The sequence below is a fragment of the Phocoena sinus genome, chromosome 9 (genome assembly GCF_008692025.1).
Source record: "Phocoena sinus isolate mPhoSin1 chromosome 9, mPhoSin1.pri, whole genome shotgun sequence".
Lineage (NCBI taxonomy): Eukaryota > Metazoa > Chordata > Mammalia > Artiodactyla > Phocoenidae > Phocoena > Phocoena sinus.
In genome coordinates, this window is record NC_045771.1 from 9,162,042 (window position 1) to 9,185,879 (window position 23,838).

General features: G+C 38.5%; 1 protein-coding gene and 1 pseudogene across 1 annotated transcript in view; both read right to left on the reverse strand.

The window, feature by feature from the left end:
- Positions 1 to 23,838, reverse strand: part of CNTNAP2 (contactin associated protein 2) — a 2,098,245-nt gene that overhangs the window by 1,651,678 nt on the left and 422,729 nt on the right. The window lies entirely within an intron of this gene.
- Positions 10,218 to 22,933, reverse strand: LOC116759683 (annotated as a pseudogene).

The window sequence follows — 23,838 nt, forward strand, 5'->3', positions numbered from 1 at the left end:
TCTCAGTCCCTTTCTTTTTCTCTTTGTCTTCTGGGACCCCTATAATTCAAATGTTGGTGCAGTTAATGTTGTCCCAGATGTCTCTGAGACTGTCCTCAATTCTTTTCATTCTTTTTTCTTTATTCTGCTCTGCGGTAGTTATTTCCACTATTTTATCTTCCAGGTCACTTAACCGTTCTTCTGCCTCAGTTATTCTGCTATTGATCCCTTCTAGAGATTTTTAATTTCACTTATTGTGTTGTTCATCATTGTTTGTTTGCTCTTTATTTCTTCTGGGTCCTTGTTAAGCATTTCTTGTATTTTATCCATTCTATATCCAAGATTTTGCATAATCTTTACTATCATTACTCTGAATTCTTTTTCAGGTAGACTTCCTATTTCCTCTTCATTTCTTTGGTCTGGTGGGTTTTTACCTTGCTCCTTCATCTGATGCTTATTTCTCTGTCTTCTCATTTTGCTTAACTTACTGTGTTTGGGGTCTCCTTTTCGAAGGCTGCAGATACATAGTTCCTGCTGTTTTTAGTGTCTGACCCCAGTGGGTAAGGTTGGTACAGTGGGTTGTGTAGGCTTCCTGGTGGCTGGGACTGGTGACTGTTTTCTCGTGGGCAGGACCACATCCAGTGGTGTGTTTTGGGGTGTCTGTGAACTTATTATGATTTTAGGCAGCCTCTCTGCTAATGGGTAGGCTTGTGTTCCTGTGTTATTAGTTGTTTGGTATGTGGTGTCCAGCACTATAGCTTGCTGGTCATTGAGTGGAGCTGGGTCTTAGCATTGAGATGGAGATCACCGGGAGAGCTTTCGCCATTTGATATTATGTGGGGCTAGGTGGTCTCTGGTGGTCCAATATCCTGAACTCGCCCCCCCCCCCCAAGAGGCTCAGACTCGACACCCGGCTCGAGCACCAAGACCCTGTCAGCCACACACAGCTTTTGGGAAGTCCAAGGTCTTCTGCCAGCATTCAATAGGTGTTCTGTAGGAGTTGTTCCACTTGTAGTTGTATTTTTGATGTATTTGGGGGGAGTTAGGTGATCTCCATGTCTTACTCCTCTGCCATCTTGAAGGTCCTCTATTTGTAGACTTTCTGATGATAGCCATTCTGAATGGTGTGAGGTGTGATACCTCACTGTGGTATTGATTTGCATTTTTCTAATAATTAGCGATGTTGAACACCTTTTCATGTGCCTGTTAGTCATGTCTATGTCTTCTTTGGGAAAATGTCTACTTAGGTCTTCTTCCCATTTTTTGTTTGGGTTGTTTGTTTTTTTTGACAGTGAGTTGTATGAGCTGTTTCCATATTTTGGATATTAACTCTTTGTTGGTCACAATGTTTACAAATATCCAGCAATCCATCTCCTGGGTATATAACCAGAAAAATGAAAACTCTAATTCGAAAAGAAACATGCACCCAATGTTCATAAAAGCATTATTCACAATAACCAAGACATGGAAGTTACCCAAGTGCCCATCAACAGAGGATTAGCTTAAGAACATGTGGAATGTTTGTTTATATGTATACACACACACAGTGGAATATTACTCAGCCATAAAAAATGAAATATTGCCATTTGCATCAACATGGATGGACCTAGAGAACAGTGTGCTTAGTGAAATAAGTCTGACAGAGAAAGACAAATACTATAGGATATCACTTATATGTGGAATCTAAAAAATAATACAAATAAATCTATATACAAAACAAAAACAGACTCCTAGACAGAGAAAACAAACTTATGGTTACCAAAGGGGAGAAGGAGGGGTGGAGGGACAAATTAGGAGTATAGGATTAACAGATCCAAATTACTGTAGATAAGATAGACAAGCAAAAAGAATTTATTGTACAGCATAGGGAATTATACCCAGTATCTTGTAATAACCTATAATGGAAAATACTCTGCAAAAAAAAAAGAAAAAAGAATCACTATGCTATACACCTGAAACTAACACAATATTGTAAATCAAATATACTTCAATAAAAAATGTTTTTTTGTTTTTTCAGTTTATTTTATTTTACTTTTTGCTGCGTTGGGTCTTTGTTGCTGTGCACAGGCTTTCTCTAGTTGCGGCGAGCGGGGGCTATTCTTTGTTGCAGTGCATGGGCTTCTCATTGCGGTGGCTTCTCTTGTTGCGGAGCATGGGCTCTAGGTGCATGGGCTTCAGTAGTTGTGGCACGCAGCCTCAGTAGTTGTGGTTCGCAGGCTCTAGAGCACAGGCTCAGTCAGTAGTTGTGGCACACGGGCTTAGTTGCTCCACGGCATGTGGGATATTCCTGGACCAGGGCTCAAACCCATGTCCCCTGCATTGGCTGTGCCACCAGGGAAGCTCAATAAAAATATTTTAAAAATAGTGGTCATGGGCTTCCCTGGTGGTGCAGTGGTTGAGAGTCTACCTGCCGATGCAGGGGACATGGGTTCGTGCCCCAGTCAGGGAAGATCCCACGTGCCGTGGAGCGGCTGGGCCCGTGAGCCATGGCCGCTGAGCCTGCGCGTCTGGAGCCTGTGCTCCGCAACGTGAGAGGCCACAGCAGTGAGAGGCCCGCGTACCGCAAAAAAATAAAAATAAATAAAATAATAATAGTGGTCATGAAACTCAGAGGAAACTAGTCATGCAAGGTGGGTGTTTTTCTTCAGCCTGGCTTAGTTGCCTGTGATAAGGAATAGAGTACGCAGGGATTGGAATTAATGTGAGCTGGGGTTTCTCCTGGTGAGCATGACAACACAAGAGAGAATACACCCATGCCCAGCAGGACGTGATTTGAGGGAAAGCAAAAAATCATGACTTGAGAAGGCTGCAGGCTCTTTCTGGGAAGAGCCAGGATTCAGAGCCCAAAGATGCAGCACACTGAGAGCAGAGGGGATGGTGCTCATGGCTAGGATTTCAGCAATTCTGTGAATGAATATTTAATAGTTTAATTAGGGCTATACTACTTTGTTTAAATTAACTTTTATTGGAGTGTAGTCGATTTACAATGTTGTGTTAGTTTTTGCTGTACAGCAAAGTGAATCAGTATGTACATATATCCACTCTTCTTTAGATCCTTTTCCCATATAGGTCATTACAGAGTACTGAGTAGAGTTCCTTGTGCTCTACAGTAGGTTCTTATTAGTTATCAATTTTATATATAGTAGTATGTATATGTCAAGGGCCATACTACTTATTATTTATTCTACCAAGATTAACATATAATAATGCTACATGAAATTAGCATAATAGTATGTTTACTCAACATTGATCTATATAACTCGATATATTTTCCAACTTTATTTATAACTCAATTAAAAAGCAGTATTCCTAGAAATTCCGATATTTTCAGTCAAAAATAGTTGTTTGTTTTTTAAATCATAAAATAATATCTTCCAATTATTTGTAAGTCAGAATGCTAAGTATAATTAGAGTGCAGACACGACAAAGGATTAACAGAACAGTGCATGAGTACTATGTAAAACTACCAAGAATGGGCAAAAATTGAGTTGTAAAATATATGTGACAAAATAATTAAGCTGTAGAGTTGAGGCTGACAGTTCCGCTAAATGTATTCATTTGTTAATGGCCATTATGTACTATCATGTATTTATTTCATCTCTTAAAGTAACATTGAGATCATTTTCTGTGGCTATGTAACCAGAGGCTACATGTTCCTGGGTATTACAGCAGACATTCCTATTACAGCAGAGGGCACTAAATAATCCTTAAAATCTTATCCAAATCTATAATTCTATGATTATGAATTACTTCCAATGCCATACCCTCTGTGAAGTTCTATCAAGAATGTTTTGAGGGCTTCCCTGGTGGCGCAGTGGTTGAGAGTAGGGGACACGGGTCCGTGCCCCAGTCTGGGAAGATCCCACATGCCGCGGAGCGGCTGGGCCCGTGAGCCATGGCCGCTGAGCCTGCGTGTCCGGAGCCTGTGCTCCGCAATGGGAGAGGCCACAAGAGTGACAGGTCCGCGTACCGCAAAAAAAAAAAAAAGAATGTTTTGAGAGTTTCTCAATGAGAATAGAGCACTTCTGTGCTGCAGTAACAATTTCTTTCATCTCCCTCTGAAGGAATGTATGCCCTGTTTCATGGTTATTGTTGAAAATGTCTTTGATGGCCATGTGAATTCACTCAGTCCCAGTATTTATGGATGTTATTTGCCACTCTATTTTCTAGGCAGTGGCGATGAGAACATTTTCATCGTGCTGGGCACAGGGCCGAGGGCTTTCTTTGCATTATTTCATTTAATGCTCACAACATCTTTATGAGATATGATATCATTTTAATTATCATTTCACAAATGAGGAAAGAGAGACATAAAGAGGTTAAGTTACTTGTCTAGGGTCACACAGGTAGGAAGATGGTAGAGCTCACATTCAAACCCATGCTGGCTAGTGCCTGAACCCAGGCTCTACACCAATATGTTACAGTAATGAATAAGACCGTCACTCCTCACGTTAGCTTCCTCATCATCTTATTTTTCTCTCTTCTATGTTGTTTTTTGGAGTGAATGTAGCCAAAAATTGTTTGAAAGAGCTCTTTTTGGGTTATAACTGTAGCCACATTTATAAAAAGTGATGGTGTTTAGAGCTTAGTCTTATAATGTCAGAGCCTATGTACTCCTTTTAATCACGATGCTCTTGACTGCTGGTTATTTACTCTTCTGCCGGTTGCTGTTTCCTCTCATGATTACAGAGCCTGCTGTATAGCCAGGCATCGTGCTTCTGTGTGTCCCTGTAGCATTCCACCCCACTTTAGCTTGTCATAAAGCAGCTGGTTTCCTCTCTTATCCACCCACTTAATATGCCCTGCAGAATTATCTAACCAAGATTCTACACGATATGGTTACATTCTACTCACAATAACCTAAAATCTACATGGCTATAGATTGAATACATGGATATACAGCAGAATGAATGCTACTGTTATTCTATAGACTCTTCTGGAGCACGTTGCTACATTGGTACATGATATCAAGGAGTTGAAGACATTGGTCTACTACTTGACTTATCCACAACTTCCATAAATTTTAGACAATCCAATGACAACGTTTAGTGCTACAGTGCCAATTAATCTTTTTTTTAAGAAGGTATCAGTGAGAGCAAATTTGCTTTATATAAAGGCCTCAGCAATGACCACTTACACCTGGACAAGTTAAAAGCATGACTAGAAATCAATATCAAAATAGAACTGCAAAGATTCAATGGCTGTACTTCAAGAACAGCCATTGAACCACGTTATAGCCAGAGCTATGTCAAGAAACAAACTTTTATATATATGTATGAAATTAAGAAACCACTCTACCATTGAGCATCATTATAGGAAAATTAAATATACATAGAAAGATTAGGTTTACTAAGCAACTACTTGGATGTGTTTGATGTTATGAGATCAGGTGGCGATTTAGGAAATGCCTGGTAGTTATCCTGACTATAGGCAATTCTGTACCTTGGTGAGTAGATTTATACCAACTGTTTGCAGAGGTACTCCTACCAAAGGCTATTAGCAACTGTATAAGATACTTAGTTATAATATATAATGCACCAACATTTTGGTCTGTGGATTAGTAGCCACTAGGGGAAAGAGAAATTATGGAAACCCTCCCATTTACCACTGCAACAAAAAGAATAAAATACCTAGGAATAAACTTACCTAGGGAAACAAAAGACCTGTATGCAGAAAACTATAAGACACTGATGAAAGAAATTAAAGATGATACCAACAGATGGAGAGATAAACCACGTTCTTGGATTGGAAGAATCAATATTGTGAAAATGACTATACTACCCAAAGCAATCTACAGATTCAATGCAATCCCTATCAAATTACCAATGGCAATTTTTACGGAACTAAAACAAATCATCTTAAAATTTGTATGGAGACACAAAAGACCCCGAATAGCCAAAGCAGTCTTGAGGGAAAAAAACAGAACTGGAGGAATCAGACTCCCTGACTTCACACTTTAATACAAAGCTACAGTAATCAAGAGAATATGGTACTGGCAGAAAAACAGAAACATAGATCAATGGAACAAGATAGAAAGCCCAGAGATAAACCCACGCACCTATGGTCAACTAATCTATGACAAAGGAGGCAAGGAATACAACGGAGAAAAGACAGTCTCTTCAATAAGTCATTATGGGAAAACTGGACAGCTACATGTAAAAGAATGACATTAGAACACTCCCTAACACCATACACAAAAATAAACTCAAAATGGACTTGAGACCTAAATGGAAGACCGGACACTATAAAACTCTTATAGGAAAACATAGGAAGAACACTCTTTGAAATAAATCACAGCAAGATCTTTTTTTGATCCATGTCCTAGAGTAATGGAAATAAAAACAAAAAGAAACAAACAGGACCTAATGAAACTTCAAAGCTTTTGCACAGCAAAGGAAACCATAAACAAGACGAAAAGACAACCCTCAGAATGGGAGAAAATATTCGCAAATGAATCAATGGACAAAGGATTAATCTCCAAAATATATAAACAGGGCTCCCCTGGTGGCGCAGTGGTTGAGAGTCCGCCTGCCGATGCAGGGGACACGGGTTCATGCCCCGGTCCGGGAGGATCCCACATGCCGTGGAGCGGCTGGGCCCGTGAGCCATGGCCGCTGGGCCTGTGCGTTCGGAGCCTGTGCTCCTTAACAGGAGAGGCCACAACACTGAGAGGCCCGCGTACAGGGAAAAAAAAAAAAAAAAAAAAAAAAAAAAAAATATATATATATATATATATATATATATATATATATATATAAACAGCTCATGCAGCTCAATATTAAAGAAACAAACAACCCAATCCAAAAATGGGCAGAAGAGCTAAATAGACATTTCTCCAAAGAAGACATACAGATGGCCAAGAAGCACATGAAAAGCTTCTCAACATCACTAATTATTAGAGAAATGCAAATGAAAACTACAATGAGGTATCACCTCACACCAGTTAGAATGGGCAACATCAGAAAATCTACAAACAACAAATGCTAGAGAGGATGTGGAGAAAAGGGAACCCTCTTGCACTGTTGGTGGGAATGTAAATTGATACAGCCACTATGGAGAACATTATGGAGGTTCCTTAAAAAACTAAAAATAGAATTACCATATGATCTAGCAATCCCACTACTGGGCATATATCCAGAGAAAACCATAATTCAAAAAGGCACATGCACCCCAGTGTTCATTGCAGCACTATTTACAATAGCCAGGTCATGGAAGCAACCTAAAAAGAAGTTGTGGTACATATATACAATGGAATATTACTCAGCCATAAAAAAGAACAAAATTGAGTCATTTGTTGAGACGTGGATGGATCTAGAGACTGTCATACAGAGTGAAGTAAGTCAGAAAGAGAAAAACAAATAGCCTATATTAATGCATGTATGTGGAACCTAGAAAAATGGTGCAGATGAACCAGTTTGCAGGATAGAATTTGAGACACAGATGTAGAGAACAAGCGTATGGACACCAAGGGGGGAAAGCCGCAGTGGGGTGGGGATGGCGGTGTGCTGAATTGGGCAATTGGGATTGACACGTATACACTGATGTGTATAAAATTGATGACGAATAAGAACCTACAGTATAAAAAAAGAAACAAGAAAAACAACTAATACTAAACTTTCTTTGGGTTATTTGTATGGAAATATATTAATATAAATGTTTCAGACATTACATGAAATTTCTAAAAATCTTATATGTTCTGGTATAATGTTATAAGTCATAATTCTAGTTATTACTTTAAAATGCATATCTCAGAAATAACTAAATTTCCTTGTCAATTGCAATATTATGAACTTTCATCAAATCTTTAACCGTGGTCATTTTTAAGTCTTTTGTCATTTACAGACAGTTCTGGGTGTACTCTGATGCTTTTGCAAAAATGTTCCTATAAAAGGGTTTCACCTTCAAGGAATTCATGGCAAAGACTCTGACAAGTACAGGTTTCTGGTAACTGACTATACTGCTGAACTGAATGAATAAGCATTTTCAGAACTCTAATGGAAAACTGATGAACTCATAAAAGTGCTAACAAAAGATCAAGATGAAAAAAAATTAATTACATGGGACTGAGTGAACTGATGAGGGTGATTATAATTTTTGTGACTTTGTGTTTGAATAAAAAAACAATCCCACAAGGACTCAGAGGCAAAAAATAGACAAATCAATTTTCACTGCAAAGTAAAGGAGCTGTTACAGTGGAGGATTCCTGGACTGAATGTCAATATGATGACATAGTGTGAGTGGGTTTCGTGTGTGGTAATTGCAGTCATTGTTGCTCCTGTTGTGGTCACCCATTTACAGTGCTTGGTGTCAGTTTATCTCTTGTAAAAATAAAATACAGTGTGTGTGTGTGTGTGTGAGTTGTGAAAAAAAAACAGCAGAGATTTTAAGAATAATACTGATTAAATCAAATATCTTATAGTATGTTTCTTGATAACTGATCTATAATCAATTTTTAAAATTTATTTGTAAGTCAATTAATATTCCTGTTTCATTGTTGAGAATGTAATTATATAATTGAATATGCTATAATCCATTCTACTGGTGTGCTGGAGCCAACTCACATCAGTGGTTGAATGCTGATAGCTGAATTTTCAAGGATTTGCAAGCCAGTTGTTAAATGTATCCATCATTAAAAATTACATTTTAGGGCTTCCCTGGTGGCTCAGTGGTTGACAATCCGCCTGCTGATGCAGGGGACATGGGTTCATGCCCTGGTCTGGGGAGATCCCACATGCCGCGGAGCAGCTGGGCCTGTGAGCCTTGGCCACTGAGCCTGTGCGTCTGGAGCCTGTGCTCTGCAATGGGAGAGGCCACAACAGCGAGAGGCCCGTGTACCACAAAAAATTACATTTTATTATTATCTATATCCTTGATGTTATTTACATCTATTGTATCTATAGTGGAGATACTATATAATGACATAGCACCACCCCTGTCTTCTCAAGTCCAGGGACAGTAACATCGTTGTCATTAGAAATTTGTCACTGTGGGGGTATTTACACTATATTAGTCAGTAAACATTAAAAATGGGGGCTTTTAAATTTTGGGGGAGGAGCCAGTTGCTAAAAATATACCAGTATACTATGCCTACTATGTATAACATATCCTCTCTTTATCTATTAGAATGAGTAGATCAGAGATGAGGACACAAAATTGCAGAGGATCAGTTATTTAAGTTAAAGCATCTATGAACCACCATCGACAGAGGAATGGATAAAGATGATATGGTATATTTATACAATGGAATACTACTCAGCCACAAAAAAGAAGGAAATGCCATTTGCAGCAACATAGATGAACCTAGGGATTAGCATACTAAGTGAAGTAAATCACACAGAGAAAGACAAATATCATATGATATCACTGATATGGGGAATCTTAAAAAAATGGTAGAAATGAACTTATTTACAAAACATAAAGAGACTCACACACATATAAAAGAAACTTATAGTTACCAAAGGGGAAAAGGGTGGGGGAAAGGGATAAATTAGGAGTTTGGAATTAACATATACATACTACTGTATATAAAATGGATAAACAACAAGGACCTACTGTATAGCACAGGGAACTATACTCAGTATCTTATAATAACCTATAATGGAAACGAATGTGAAAAAGAATATAATGTATATATGTATATATATGTATAACTGAATCACTTTGCTGTACCTCTGAAACTAACACAACATTGTAAGTCAACTATACTTCAGTAAATACATACATACATAAAAGCATAACTATAGAGTTTTGACTCAAAGAACAGAGCCAGATTCCTCCCTTCATATGCAAGACTTACACTTAAACGTTTTTCTTTTTCATTCAAAGCTCTGTTCTGATGGCCCCCCTCCATCAGAGCCCCAGGAAGCTGAAGGGCTTGTTAACCGCTAACCAGACATGCAATCCAGCTGCCTCCTTCCCAGATGCAATCTGGTTACTGATGGACTGGTTTAATTTAGGGCTGCCTCCAGGAATAAAGTTTTAAAATTAATTGATTATAGACCAATGTCATCAAGACACATACTCTATGGTATTGAGTGTATCAGTATTATTCCTAAAAACTCTTCTACTGTAAAGTGTTGTAAAACCCATCAAGATCCCTCAAGACAATCACTGAAACCCATTCATAATCTAACTAGGAAGGTGTACGAATGTACCATTAAGGCACTAGCTCTCAGAGAAAAGACTGTGAGGACACCACAAGTCAGAGACCAAACCATGTCCGTGTCCATGTGACAGCACTAATAATCAGGGAATATATGCCCACGCAAATGAGGGAGAAAGATAAAATTGGAGGTTTCCACATGCATTAGGTGGCAGTCCTGGTCTTGGTCAGTAAGTATATCTCTGTACTGAATGACAGACTACAGCCTTCCCACACACTTTAACCTGGCGGAATATTTTTTGAACTTGAATTCCACCTTGGTTCCTACCTGTTCCCAACGATCTTTCTGTACCAGGAAGTAGGAATTTGGAGGGTTTTTTTTTTTTTCATGTACTAGGAGTAATCTCTGGAATGGCTGAGTTCTTGGGAATTGAGGCAACACATGGCTCGTGCATATGGTCCAGAGACCTGGTCACACACACTAACAAACACGCAGCTTCTCCATAGACTCAGGCAGGAAAGCAGGCAGACAAGCAGTGCGTGGTGCCTTTGGTAGCACCTGGTCCAGAGGCAGGAGTGCAAGCACTACCAATATCTAAGGGGAATTCTTCCATGCCAGCCTTTTCCAGATCTTCTTGCAAGCCTCTTGTCTTTCTCCTTTCTGGAGACTATTCTCTCCCGGATACTCTCCCCCTGGGCATCCATCTCACTCCAGCTGCCACAAGGATCCCCAGCCCAGAATGAACTTTCTCTGCGGGAACCTGGGAGCCTTCTAAGCCATGGAGATTTTCCATCCTGCTGAGTTGGCACTGGCTTTCTTTTCCCATCCAGATTTCACGACCAGATGTGAGTTGGCACAGTTGGCCAAAGCAGACGTCCTGGGCTTAGAAGTCAAGACTCTTCCTTTTCTTGGTCATGGCAAATGTGTCAGAGGAGATGAATAATTTTTTTTGGCTTTCACAACTGGTGGATGGTGATAACAGGAATGAATGTGGAGATTACTGAAGGAGAAGGATGAGGAAAGGAAGCAGAGTTATCCTGAATTTAATCTGGGGCAGATTAAGCCTCGGGTGGATTTAGAACATCTTTGAGTAAGGGTCAGCACAGAAAATAAAGAATCAGGACTCAGAAGAGAAGACTAGGCTGGAATTATAGACTGGGCGTATTTTACTTATTGATGATCCATGATGCTGTGGGACTAGTGACATCATCCACAAAGAGCTAGTTGAACACTAAGAAAACAAGGGTACGTGTACCTTGGGGAACTTCTAGGCGTAAACGTTACACTGTGTTAAGAGGCGCCAATGAAAAAGACCAAGGCAATCCAGTCATAAATGCTGAAGAAAGATGGAAGTAATAAATGTAAAAATCATTCAAACTCTGCTATATTCCATGCATTGACAGTCATATCTGGCAGCCAAGGGCAACGGGACTTGATCAAGATTTTACCAGGAGAGCGTTAAAATACTACATCTATTTTTACAGTCTGATATTCTTGGCCATTCTCCCAATTATTTTCTACATCCTGACATCCAATGACACAATTAAAGGTACACATTCACAGACTATTTTGAACCTTTAAAAGTCACAACAAGTTTCTTTGAAGAACCTATAGTTTTGCTTCTGTGGTCAAGGGCTTGACCGCATGAGCGTATGGGAGTTTCATCCTTGAGAGTTAGAGGGTGGAAATCGTTGTCTTTGTTAATTAAACAAATAGTCTTCATGTTCTAGGCACTTTGAAAGGAGCTGTGGTATACCAGAGGGCAGAGAGGCATGGTCATTGCCATTGAAAGGCCTACAGACTAGTTGGGGAAATAAACGTTCATCAAATAATATTACAAATGTTACAAGCTGTGTGTTATGAATAATAATATGAGGCACCATAAAGGTGTATAGCAGATATCCCTGGAAAGATAAACCTTTGAATTGAGTCTACATGAAAATTAGAAGTGAACTGACTCAACTAGGTGAAGTTAAAAGCTTTCCTTGGAGAAAGAACAACCTGTATCAGGACCCTATAGTGCCTTTTGAAAACTAAAAAAAAAAAAAAAAAAAAATTAAATTAAAAGAAAAAGATCAGTATGGGTCAATATGTCTAGAATACACAGTGAGAGGAAGACATAGAGATAAATGAAGCCAGAGAGCCAGGTAGATGTCAAGTCATACAAACATCGTTCCCCTTCTTCCTGGCCATTCCTCAGTCTCATGGGCAGTTAGAGCTTGAGCTGCTGCCAAAGTAATGTTGAGTGTCAATGGCACATGTTCCCTCTACAGGTGGCTATAAAAACCTTTCTTGTGTGATGTCCCACTCTTCCTCTTCTTCATTTTCCATCTGGATGCAGAGGAACCAAGGGAGAACTTTGGTTCCCTGTGTGACATGGAGGAAAGCCTTCCACAGACCATGAACACGCGTTCGAACTCTGAGTGAGAAAGAAACTTATTACATTGCGTTGATCTATTCCTTGTTTTTTACAGCAGCTGGTGCTGTCCTCATTAACATACCTATTTTATGGTAAGCATCACCTCCACCCCTCCTCCAATCGGATCCTTAGAGCAAGAATATTCATATGGTTCAAAAACAATGTTCTATAAAACATTCCAACAGCTTTTGAAAAATGGAGTGGGAGGGCTTGGGAGTATGTGAACTAAAGTTACAAGAAATATTCAAGGCGAGGTTCTGTGTCAGTCTTATAGGGATGCTGAGGAAGAGGAAAGATATTGAATAAGGTGCCCGTGGTTTTTAATTTTATGTGTCAACTTGACTGGGCTAAGGGATCACCAGATAGCTGGTAAAACATTATTTCTGCGTGTATCTGTGAGAGTTTTTCTGGAAGAGATTAACATTTGTATTGGTAGGCTGAGTAAAGAAGATCCCTATTTCCAATGGGTAAGCATCATCCAGTTTGCTGAGGGCTTTAACAGAACAAAAAGGCAGGGGAAGGCTAGATTTGCTCTCCTGCCTGAGCTAGGACGTCCATCTTCCCCTGCCCTCAGACGTTGATGCTTCTGGCTCTCCAGCCTTTGGACTTAGACTGGGACTTACACCACTGGCTCCCCTGGTTCTCAGACCTTCAGATTTGCACTGAAATGACACCACTGGCTTTCACTACATTACAATGAAATATTACTCAGCCATGAAAAACAAAGAGATCTTGCCATTTGCGACAACATGGATGGACCTCGAGGGCATTATACTAAGTGAGATAACTCAGATAGATAAAAAAGTACACTATTTATATGTGTACTTGTACTCATTTATATGTGGACTCTAAAACAAACGAAACTCAGAAAAAGACATCAGATTTGTGGTTACCAGAGGGGGAGAGGGAACTGGAGAAAGGGAGTCAAAAGATACAAACTTCCATTTGCAAGATAAGTACCAGTTAACACTGTTGTATAGTACATATGAAAACTGTTACGAGAATAAAACCTAAGAGTTCTTATCACGGAAAAAAATTCTTCTTTTCCTTTTTTTGGTTCCTTTTTTTTTTAGCATCTCTATATGAGACAATGGATGCCAACTAAACTTACTGTGGTAATCCTTCCACAATATATGTAAGTCAAACCATTATGCTGTACACCTTAAAAGTATACAGTGATGTACGTCTACTATATCTTAACACAACTAGAAAAGAAAAAAAAAGAAATGGGCATGTGACCTAAATCAGGTCATTTAGACATAGAGAAGCTTCTGGAAAAAGAAGTTTCCTTTACTATGACAAAAGCACTCATGCTCTCTCTTCCTTTGAACGATGTGGTGTGAGGCTGTGAAGCCAGATTTCTATGAAGGAGGCCCCTGAAGACAAAGCAAGCACATGAAGGAATGAACCATGCGGGAAGGAAGCTGGACCCAGCTCATCTTCCAAACTATGCGAGCAAATACATTCCCTACTTGTTGAAAATGCTTATCCTTAATTGGGTCGTCTACTACTTAACAGCTAGATACATCTTTCTACTATTTTTGCTGTGTCTTAAGCGCTCTATTAAGCATTGCTTAAATGAATTTTTATAACAACCCAATAAGTTGATTATCCACATTTTATAGATAAGAAAACCAAAGCTCAGGAGTGACACAGAGGAACTATCATTTGAAACAAGTGTGTTTTTTGCTTCACTCCAAAGCCTATGAGTTAAGCAGCTTCACTTTGGGCGGGGAGGGGGGGGAACCCATAAATTATTTCAGTTTTCCTATATCAGTACTATCATGGTTTGTTAATAATTTTTGAAATGTTACATCTTACAAAAATGGATACAAAAACTTGGGCAGCTACGCCCGAAGTTAAACCGGCCCTATACATGTAGATTTATAACCACAACAGATAGCAACATATATAAGACCCATGAACTTGCCTACAAAATAAGTGGCATACAAAAACACATTTACCAAAAAGGGACCTCAATTCCAAGTCACTATTGTAAAACTAGCTGACTTATACCAGGAAACGTCACACAACTGTATATAAATATAGCTCATGGTACGTTTAGGGTATGTGTCTGTATTTAATTTCAAAGGGTTATGCCACTCATAACAGCAAGCAAATGTGAGTGAAGTGTACGGGCAAAGTCATTCAAAAGTAATGCTAAAGGAAATGTATAAGTATGTAAATTGCATTATTTTTAAGAATGGGAACATATGAATAGAGCAAGAACTACATGAATCTTGTTACCTCTATGCTTTATAAGAACTGATTGAAACGTGTAATTTTTCCTGCTATTGTATCAACATTCTCTTGTTCTTTGCGTTTCTCTCATTAGTCTTTAAAAAGAATTCAGTCATTTGTTAAACAACAAAACCCAGAGCTTTTCTGACCCACCTCCCCATGAGTTACAAGCCATCTGTGTCCTTTTTTTGTCCTCCTTCTGTCCTCAGACGCTAACCCTCATCTTCATTCCGTCTGACCCCCAGACATCTCACAATTTTCACTCACTGGGCTTTAGAGACTGCTTTCACTACAGAGAAGTAATTTAATTGGAAATTCCAACCGATTACATATGTCTTCCCTACCTGACCTCTAGTTCTTTTGTGAGATGTCCTCCTTCTTCATCTCCAGGACGCCATGCTCTCCTACTATTCCTTCTGCCTGCTGCTTCTTCTCTACTTTCCAGATTTTTCTTTGTCCATCCCTTAATGCCAGTTCCTCAAAGGTATGTCCTTAATTTTCTTCAATTCTTATCAGACACATTCCACCTGAGCAGCGATTCCATCCACTCCCATATGCTTCAATGTTTATCTACAGGCTGATGACTCTTATTGCTCCCACGTGGGCATCATAGCACCATCACGTACTACAAGATAATGATCTCCAAGATATTTAAAGAGAGACCAAAATACCATGGTGTTGCCTAGTTATTTATTAATGAGTATTCCATATATATCAGAAGGAGGATATTATAGAGCTACTCAGAAAAGTTCTTTTAAAAAAGCAAGAAAATCAATTCCTTTTTCTTTTTAGACACAGGAAAAGTTTATTCTGCATTATTCTAGATCCAGCTATGTTTCGTGAAATCTATGAAAAAGAAAGGCATTTAGAACAATCTGGTCTCTGCACTGCTTGGAACAACCTTAGCCAACATTATATTAGTACCTCTCGGCTGTTACTCTGGGTAAGGCTTTCTAGTGTCGCCCATGTGAGAAACACGTTGATCACAAATCACCTCCAATTCTGAGTGTCCGCCCTTGTGACTTTCAAACTGAGGCTCGTGTTACAAGTCACTGTTTATTTTCTCTCCCTGTAACATATTAATATCTATGGCGAGTCTTTTATCATCAGCAGTTACAGCATTCTCCAAGGATGACAGCCTTCGTCTTTGGGGTGTCTTCCAAGCCTTCCCATTGTGAATTTAAATGATGAGCCAACCTCTGTTTTAAGTCAGGTCAGCCTAAAGTATCCTCTAGAGAAAACCCATCCAGTTGCTTTTGTGTAACCCAGTAAGAGAAACAGGGAGAAACTTATGTTTATTTATATGACATATACAAGACACCAAACATGTTGTCAAAATATAATCTCAAAACCTTTGGGAAGTTATGATTGTTTTGCTATGGTGAAATCTTTCCTTGAAGACACCCAAGATTAGATTTCTTCTGATGGTAGAGGACCTGTTCACTACAGATCCAGAGAAGCCTTGTTTATAGGAGATGGAAATCTTATTTTCCCTAGTGTCAGATGACTCTTTCATACTTCACTGGTGCCATGGTCATCCTTACATTATAGCTACTCATGCATATGACTGTATTTCTAGACTGTGAAATCCTCTAAGTCAGAAACACCTTATATTATCAATTCCTGCCCCATGATTCTGTGCAAAAGGAAAGAAAGCCCTGGAAAAAGACACAGCGAGCTTGAACAATGCCATCTACTTGCTATTTATTTGGCGATCTACTCGGAAACTTATTTCCTCTGTAATGTGTTCAACAACAATGAAGTAACAATTAAATACTTTTAAAAACCACAAATATTCTCTTTTTAAATTTGAGAAAAAATATTGTCTCAGAGAAAGTAAAGTCAGAAAATTCAAATAAGCTGGGTTTTCTTCCTTTACTAAAAGTAGCTGTCATTTTCTTGCTTACTATAATACATTACACTGAACCTTAACTTTGATAACTATTTTTAAAAATTATGTTGCATTGGACTTCCCTGGTGGTGCAGTGGTTAAGGATCCACCTGCCAATGCAGGGGACACGAGTTCGAGCCCTGGTCTGGGAAGATCCCACATGCCGCGGAGCAACTAAGCCCACGAGCCACAACTACTAAGCTCACGTGCCACAAATACTGAAGCCCGAGCGCCTAGAGCCCGTGCCCTGCAACAAGAGAAGCCACAGCAATGAGAAACCCGCACAGCACAACGAAGAGTAGCCCCCGCTCGCCACAACTAAAAAAGCCCATGCGCAGCAACGAAGACTCAATGCAGCCAAAAATAAATAAGTAAATTTATTTAAAAAAAAAAAACTATGTTGCATTAATCCACCTGATTTTTTGTGATGCAAATTTTCTCTGCTTCTTCTCAATATAGGTCACTTTCAATATTCTATCAGCCAAAGTATTACTGTTTTCATAAAATCCCAATTCTAAATCAGATTTATGTAATCTTGCAAAAGTTCAGCTATTGCTGTTATAATTTGTCATTGTCTTTTGTTGTTTCATAACGTTGAAACATTAAGTATCATGGCAATATAACAAAATAAAAAATATATCTTAGGGAATGCCAATTCTGACCTTGCTATTATCTCATGGAAAAAAGCATAAAAGTTGCTTTCATTTATTACACGTAACATCCTGTAACAAAAAACTCCTACTGGAAACTCACAGTTCAGTCACTTAGTAATGGAGGCTTTATAATTCAAGCATAATTTACCATTCTGATAATGAGGTGAGATTTCCACCAATTCTTTGATCTGTATATTTCGTAGCACTGATCACACACAGAAGGTTCTCTTGTCAGACAGCATGTCCTTGGAAGGCTGGAGGCTGATGGTAGTCCAGAATTTTAGCCTGAGTAATTGTTCAGTCATAGGGTTGTGAATCGAGTTATATTTGACAGTTAGTTCTATCAGCTGAATTAATTTTCCAATTTTCTCTACTGGCTTTTTATATCTTAGGGTGAGTTTTAACACATTTTTGAGGTGGGCGTGTCACGCAGCCAAGCGTACGTTTTTCAATATTTTCAATGTATGTTACTGAACTCCTGCAGGCACTTTCAGGCACTGATCTAGGTAATGGGAATAAAGTTCTGGTTAAAACATACCACATTTCTAGCCCTCATTGAGATTACACTTCAATCACCTTTACCATCATATAGCTTCTCAGCAATTCCAACCCTTCCTAAATATGATCTCAATAAACAAATGTTTTAGGTACTAATTCATTATAGGTATTTCTTAAGCCAAACATCAAACATTAAGACAAAGCATTAAGTTGATGGGGGTACTAGCCAGCAAAGGGAACAGGATGGAGTAGCAGATAATAGCTTGGGCTTTGCTCTCAGAAAAACTTGGGCTTGGAAGAAAAAAAGAAAATCGGGCCTGTGTTCTAACTTTCTTCTTCATCTTGAGAGCTCACTGAGTTATTTACTAAACTTCCCAAGTCATCAGTTTTTCCTTTAGTTTTTTAATTTAGTAATCCATTTTTCAGGGTTGTTTCAAGATCCTGTAATTATAGAAAATATTTTAATTTTCGCCATGTAGCAATTAATTGAGATGATAAAAAGGCATAGTCACTGCCTACTCCCTCCTTTAAAAACTTTAAAATCTAATTTGAGATGCAAAGTTCAAGAAAACATCAAAGCCACATGAAATCATTATGTCACTTCCAACACAAAAATCATATAATTCTGATTTTCTAAGTATGAAATCAGGTGCCATGGATAAATTATCCCTGATAGATTTCCACTGATACAAAATTACCCTACAGATTGAAAAACCAGAAAATCTAAACATTGGAAGCATTTAGTATTTAAACATTAGTATTTAGTATTTTTTAAAGTCATTTAAAGAAATACATGCCTTAAGGATAGAAATGTAATTGATTATGTAAAGGCAAAGAGTGTGATTTGTGGCCAGTTCTGGACCTGCTGCCTTGGTTGGGTCTAAACTTGCAGGCCTTGCAGCTAAAAGCATCACGTAAGATTTGGGAAACAGGATCAGAAAGGGGTTCAGCAAATGAGAGGGCTTATCCTCTTCAATATTACACAGACTAACTTTAAAGCGAGCTGTTATTTTCATGCCAATACATTGTTTTGCATCATGTAATAACGAGGTACCATAAATTGTATCTTATTTTCCACGCAATGCCATTCAGATGTTTGGGCTGCCTCTTATCTTTGTGTTGGGGGATGGAATTAAACAGCTTGCGTGTAGTCTCTTCCTGGCACCAGATCTGTGAAATGATCAATGATCAATGATGAACTGCGTATCTTTCAATGAGTAAGCCTCCGGTGGGTAGTCAGTAGCAAACACAGCACCAGTTTGACTGATTTGAAAGCTTAAGTGAAGGTTAAGAGTCTGTTTAATATGTGTAGCTTTCTGGAGGGCTGCAAACACTATTTACCGTAATGTTAACTCCTCTGTGGCTGGCATTTTGGCACACAAAGAGGTCTGAGGTGTTTCATATTACAACATTTTCATTAGTGAAGAGAACATTTTATGTAGGTTGCTATTATTATCAATACAATCCATCTAAGATTTCTAGGGGCTGTTTGCTTATTTATGTTTATAAATCCTATCATATCTTTCCTTTATAGAGCTCAGCAGAGAATAAGATTTTGAGGAGTAGCTGTTTGAGACCCGATACAAATAACCCTTGTTTAGAAAATGTTTCACAAAGATGACGTTCTGAGAGCAATTCAGGTGTTGACTATTTTCCCAAGTGAACTAACTCAAGAACTGAAATTTCTCTGTTGGATCAAACATGTAATAAACCCACCGAGAGAAAGCAATTTCAGACTGGCATAGTCAGTGGTTTTTACCAGCTAGAATATTTATTTAGTAGATAAGCAAATAAACCAAAAGTCAAACAGTTTAGCTGTAATTTTGGAGACCCAAATCTCAAGGGAACGGGCTATCTGCTGTACAATGTTGAAGACTGTCTAAAGGGCTTCCCCATTTGGAGAGTGGTAAGAGTGATATTCTTGGAAATAGAAATAACTGAAAGGGGAGTTTAAGGAACAGAAATTTTTAAAAAAATCTGACTGTAACTCTTATTTACTAGATGTCTAGAGTAGTCACCAAGCCACAACTATAAATATATTCATAAATACATAATTCAGAGTATGAGTTTTGGAATTGACATCCCGGTGCCTACCACTTAAAGATGTTGAGCATGACAGTTCACTTCTCTAAATATTAAATATTTTTATTTACAAAATGATATTTAAAGGTTAATTACATAAGAGGACACTTAAAAATGCCTAGTTATAGTATGTATTCAATAAAAGGATAGTAGTAAGTAGTAGGTAGAATCAAAATGTAAATACATTGAATACATTGTACCAATTATGGTATTCCTTCTTCTTTCCAAAATAGCATGATGCTACTTAAAACGACTGCAAAATGAATCTTATAAGATTCTCATGTGTCTTTTTTAAGGATGTATTTTTTTCTGAGCAGAAGATAAATAACATGCGTGTGTCTAAGATGCAGGTGTGGGATCCACGTAACACTCTATAAAGAGAAGTTAAATATTCGGCACCTCAAACTTTTTCTGAACAAAATTTAATACAGACTCACCAACACTTGGGGAAGTGGAGATTTAATAGTAGCTCTAGGCAAAATGATCTCACTCAATTAAGATGACAGTTTAAATTCCAGTTGGTGGGTTTACTTCCTGGAAAATATACTATAACTTAGAAGTATTACTTAGTGGACCAAAAAAAAAAAATCTTTGAAATACTTTAAGACTATGAAAAGCAGTCAAAAGAAACCTGGCAGAAATAATTAAGAGTATTAAAATAATTAATAACCAGATATAAAAACTTAAAAATATAGTCCACAGAGAAGAATACGATGAGGACTCCTGTGTAGCTGTATCTCTGACCTGGGTTGTTCCCCTATTATTTGCCATACCTATGCCTCCAGCTCTCATTACATAGGTCCCCATCCCTCCCAAGCAGCCCTAATTCAAAAAGCAAAAGCAAAATCACTGACCTTACCCGTTACTTTCAAAAGTAGTGAAAAATGAACACATTCAATATTTACTTGTATACATTATAATTAAAAATGAAATTAAATATTAATGTATTCAAATCTTTATTGTGCACTTTAAATGAGCAAGGGAAATGACTTTATAAATACAAATCTTATTTGGCCTTTATATAGTTATTCAACCATTTTATCCTTACATGCTAAGCTTCTTTTGTATGTTGTCTAAATAGAAATTTCCTTATTCCTTTTAGTTCAAAGTTTTCTGATTGGCTAGGTATTTTAAACTTAATCAGGTAACAAAATTTTACAAATCTAATTTGATCATAACTTTAATATCATGGCAGAAATGTTAGATTCTTCAGAATTATGACCACCATTATATTCTATAGTCACAGTAGAAGTCATTTAAATTTTGAACTTTTTTTTTTCTTTTTTTTTTCTTTTGGCTGAGCCACGTGGCTTGTGGGGTCTCAGTTCCCCGAGCAGGGGTTGAACCCATGCCCTCGGCAGTGAAAGAGCAGAGCCCTAACCATTGGACCACCAGGGAATTCCCTAAAGTTTGAATTCTCAAAAAATTGAAATTAGGTTTGTGAAGCCCAGCATATATTTTTGATATGGATGTTGATAAACAGGTACATCTCCTCCTACAAGAAGGAAGCTCTAAATTTAGTCTCAGTACATAGGTTGACAAACTACCTGCAAACCAAACAGAAGTCACAGATATCTATTTCTTGGGCCTCCATGCAAGCAATAATTTTGTTCTACTTTATTGGTTAACTACTGTTTTTAACTAACCAGGACATCATTGAATCTACTCTCCACCCTTCATTTTAAATATTAAATATAAATTATATAATAAGAATTTGTTAAATTGTTTAGGCTGATGTAAGTCAGGTACCTAAGTTACACACAGAACTTAAACTTTACGAAAATAGATGTTGCCAAATGACAAGATTATCAGATATCAGAAAGCACTGATTTTAATTTGGTAATTCCAAAGGAAAACCTGGAAAATTAAAATGGTTATTATGGAGCCCTAATTATTCTTAGTATCTGGAGATCTTATCAATCATCTAAATACAGTATTTTATTGTAAAGTATTTATAAAAGAGGATTGTTATTTCATTCACTAAAAAAATGAAACTAGAAAAATTGTCATTATCCATGGTTATAAATATAAATGAACTATTTTATAAAACTGCTATGGTCTGAATGAGTGTGTCCCCTCCAAATGCATATGTCAAAATCCCAATGCCCAACATGAGGTATTTGGAGATGGGGACTTTGAGACTTGCTTATGTCTTGAGGGTGGAGCCCTCATGAATGAGATTAAAGCCCTTTCAAAAGAGATCCCAGGGCTTCCCTGGTGTCGCAGATGGTTGAGAGTCCATCTGCCGATGCAGGGGACACGGGTTCGTGCCCCGGTCTGGGAAGATCCCACATGCCGCGGAGCGGCTGGGCCCGTGAGCCATGGCCGCTGAGCCTGCGCGTCCGGAGCCTCTGCTCCGCAACGGGAGAGGCCACAACAGTGAGAGGCCCGTGTACCGAAAAAAAAAAAAAAAAGAGAGATGCCAGAGAGAGCCCTTGCACCTTCCACCTTGAGAGGGAGGACACAGCAAGACTTCAGAAGTCTGCAGCCCAGAAGAGAGCCCTCATCTAATCTCAGACTTTCAGCCTGCAGAACTGTGAGAAATAAATATCTGTTGCTTATAAGTCACCTCATCAGGGTATTTTCTTACAGTAGCCATAATGGACTACGGCAAAAGCTATTTTTCTAGAAGTCCAGAATCTGGAGGCAAGCAAAAGGAGGAATTCTTGCATGCAAATCCTTGGAAAAATGAGGAAAGGTAAACAGAGATTGGGAGTGGTGCCTCCAAGGCCCCAGGTCTTCATCTTCCTCTTTTACAAAAATGTTGGAAAAAGTTTTAAATTTCTGGTCAGAATGTTACCAAACTTGGCATGTGTGTCAGAAGGAAACATGGCAAAATGATGAATGATTGCTTAAAATATCACAGTCACATCCACAATCAAGCAGCACCAGAGCTGCAGGATTTTTAGAGACAGAGGTGATAAGGAACCTGACATACCTGTCTGACTGCCCTGGGGTTCCGAGCAAACATGTCTGGGATTGCTACCCGTGCTCTGGATTCTTCCCAACTTGGCCTGGTCAAGGGCACTGGAGGGTACATAAATCTGAATAGTTTTAGGATGTCCATATCGGCTATAGAGAAATATCTAACCCCTAAGAGTGTGGAAGATGTAGTCTGGTTGGGAAAATTCTCCCTTTAAATAGAGCTTTCCTTCAGAAACTACTTTATAATGATTACAGTCTATTAAATAAAGATTCAGGATGGAAACATAATGGCAAGCTGGAAAGAAAACCCAACACATCTTATCACATAGGAGTCACATGTGACTCCCAAATTATCCATTCATTATCTCTTCTCTGGATCTTTTTAGTGGCTTAACAAGGTTGTATATTTTATGACAGCATCCACTTCCTCACTGTCAGGGTCTCCCACTGCAAATTACAAACAGATGTTTGTTGCTTTCAAGCCAGATCCCAGCTCATCAGCAGGTGTTGAAGCCTATTTATTTGTGCACAGAGTACGCTGCAGCCTTGAATCACAACTTCGGTGCGTCTTCACCTTCCTCTCATGTTCACTCGCTCTGTTTCTCCTTTTTTTCTTTTGGTCAGCCATTCCGTACATAAGATTTAAGCTGTTCTGGCATCATTCCTGGGTTAAAATGGTCCCAAGCAAATTGCCAAAATTAACTGCCGTGTGGGTGCTAGGAAGTTGGTAGTCTTATGATATTTTTCTACCAAGTTCAGAAAGTTTTTATCGCCTTAGAGTCTTCGGTAATAAAATTCGTTACCGTCCACTCAAACTTTGTTCCCACTGATGACGTATTTCAGCCTCCAGAGCTGACCATCTGGCCTTTTCCACCAGCACTGAAATTCCCTCAAAGCGAAATCACCAGTGATGTCTCACACCTTTGGATAACTTGAATAAATTAATAAGATCAGTTTAAATGATGCTTCTTAAATCTCCTAAACTACTTATTAGATCGGTCCTGAGTATTTCATTCTTGAAAATCCCTTCCCAAATAATTAGTAATC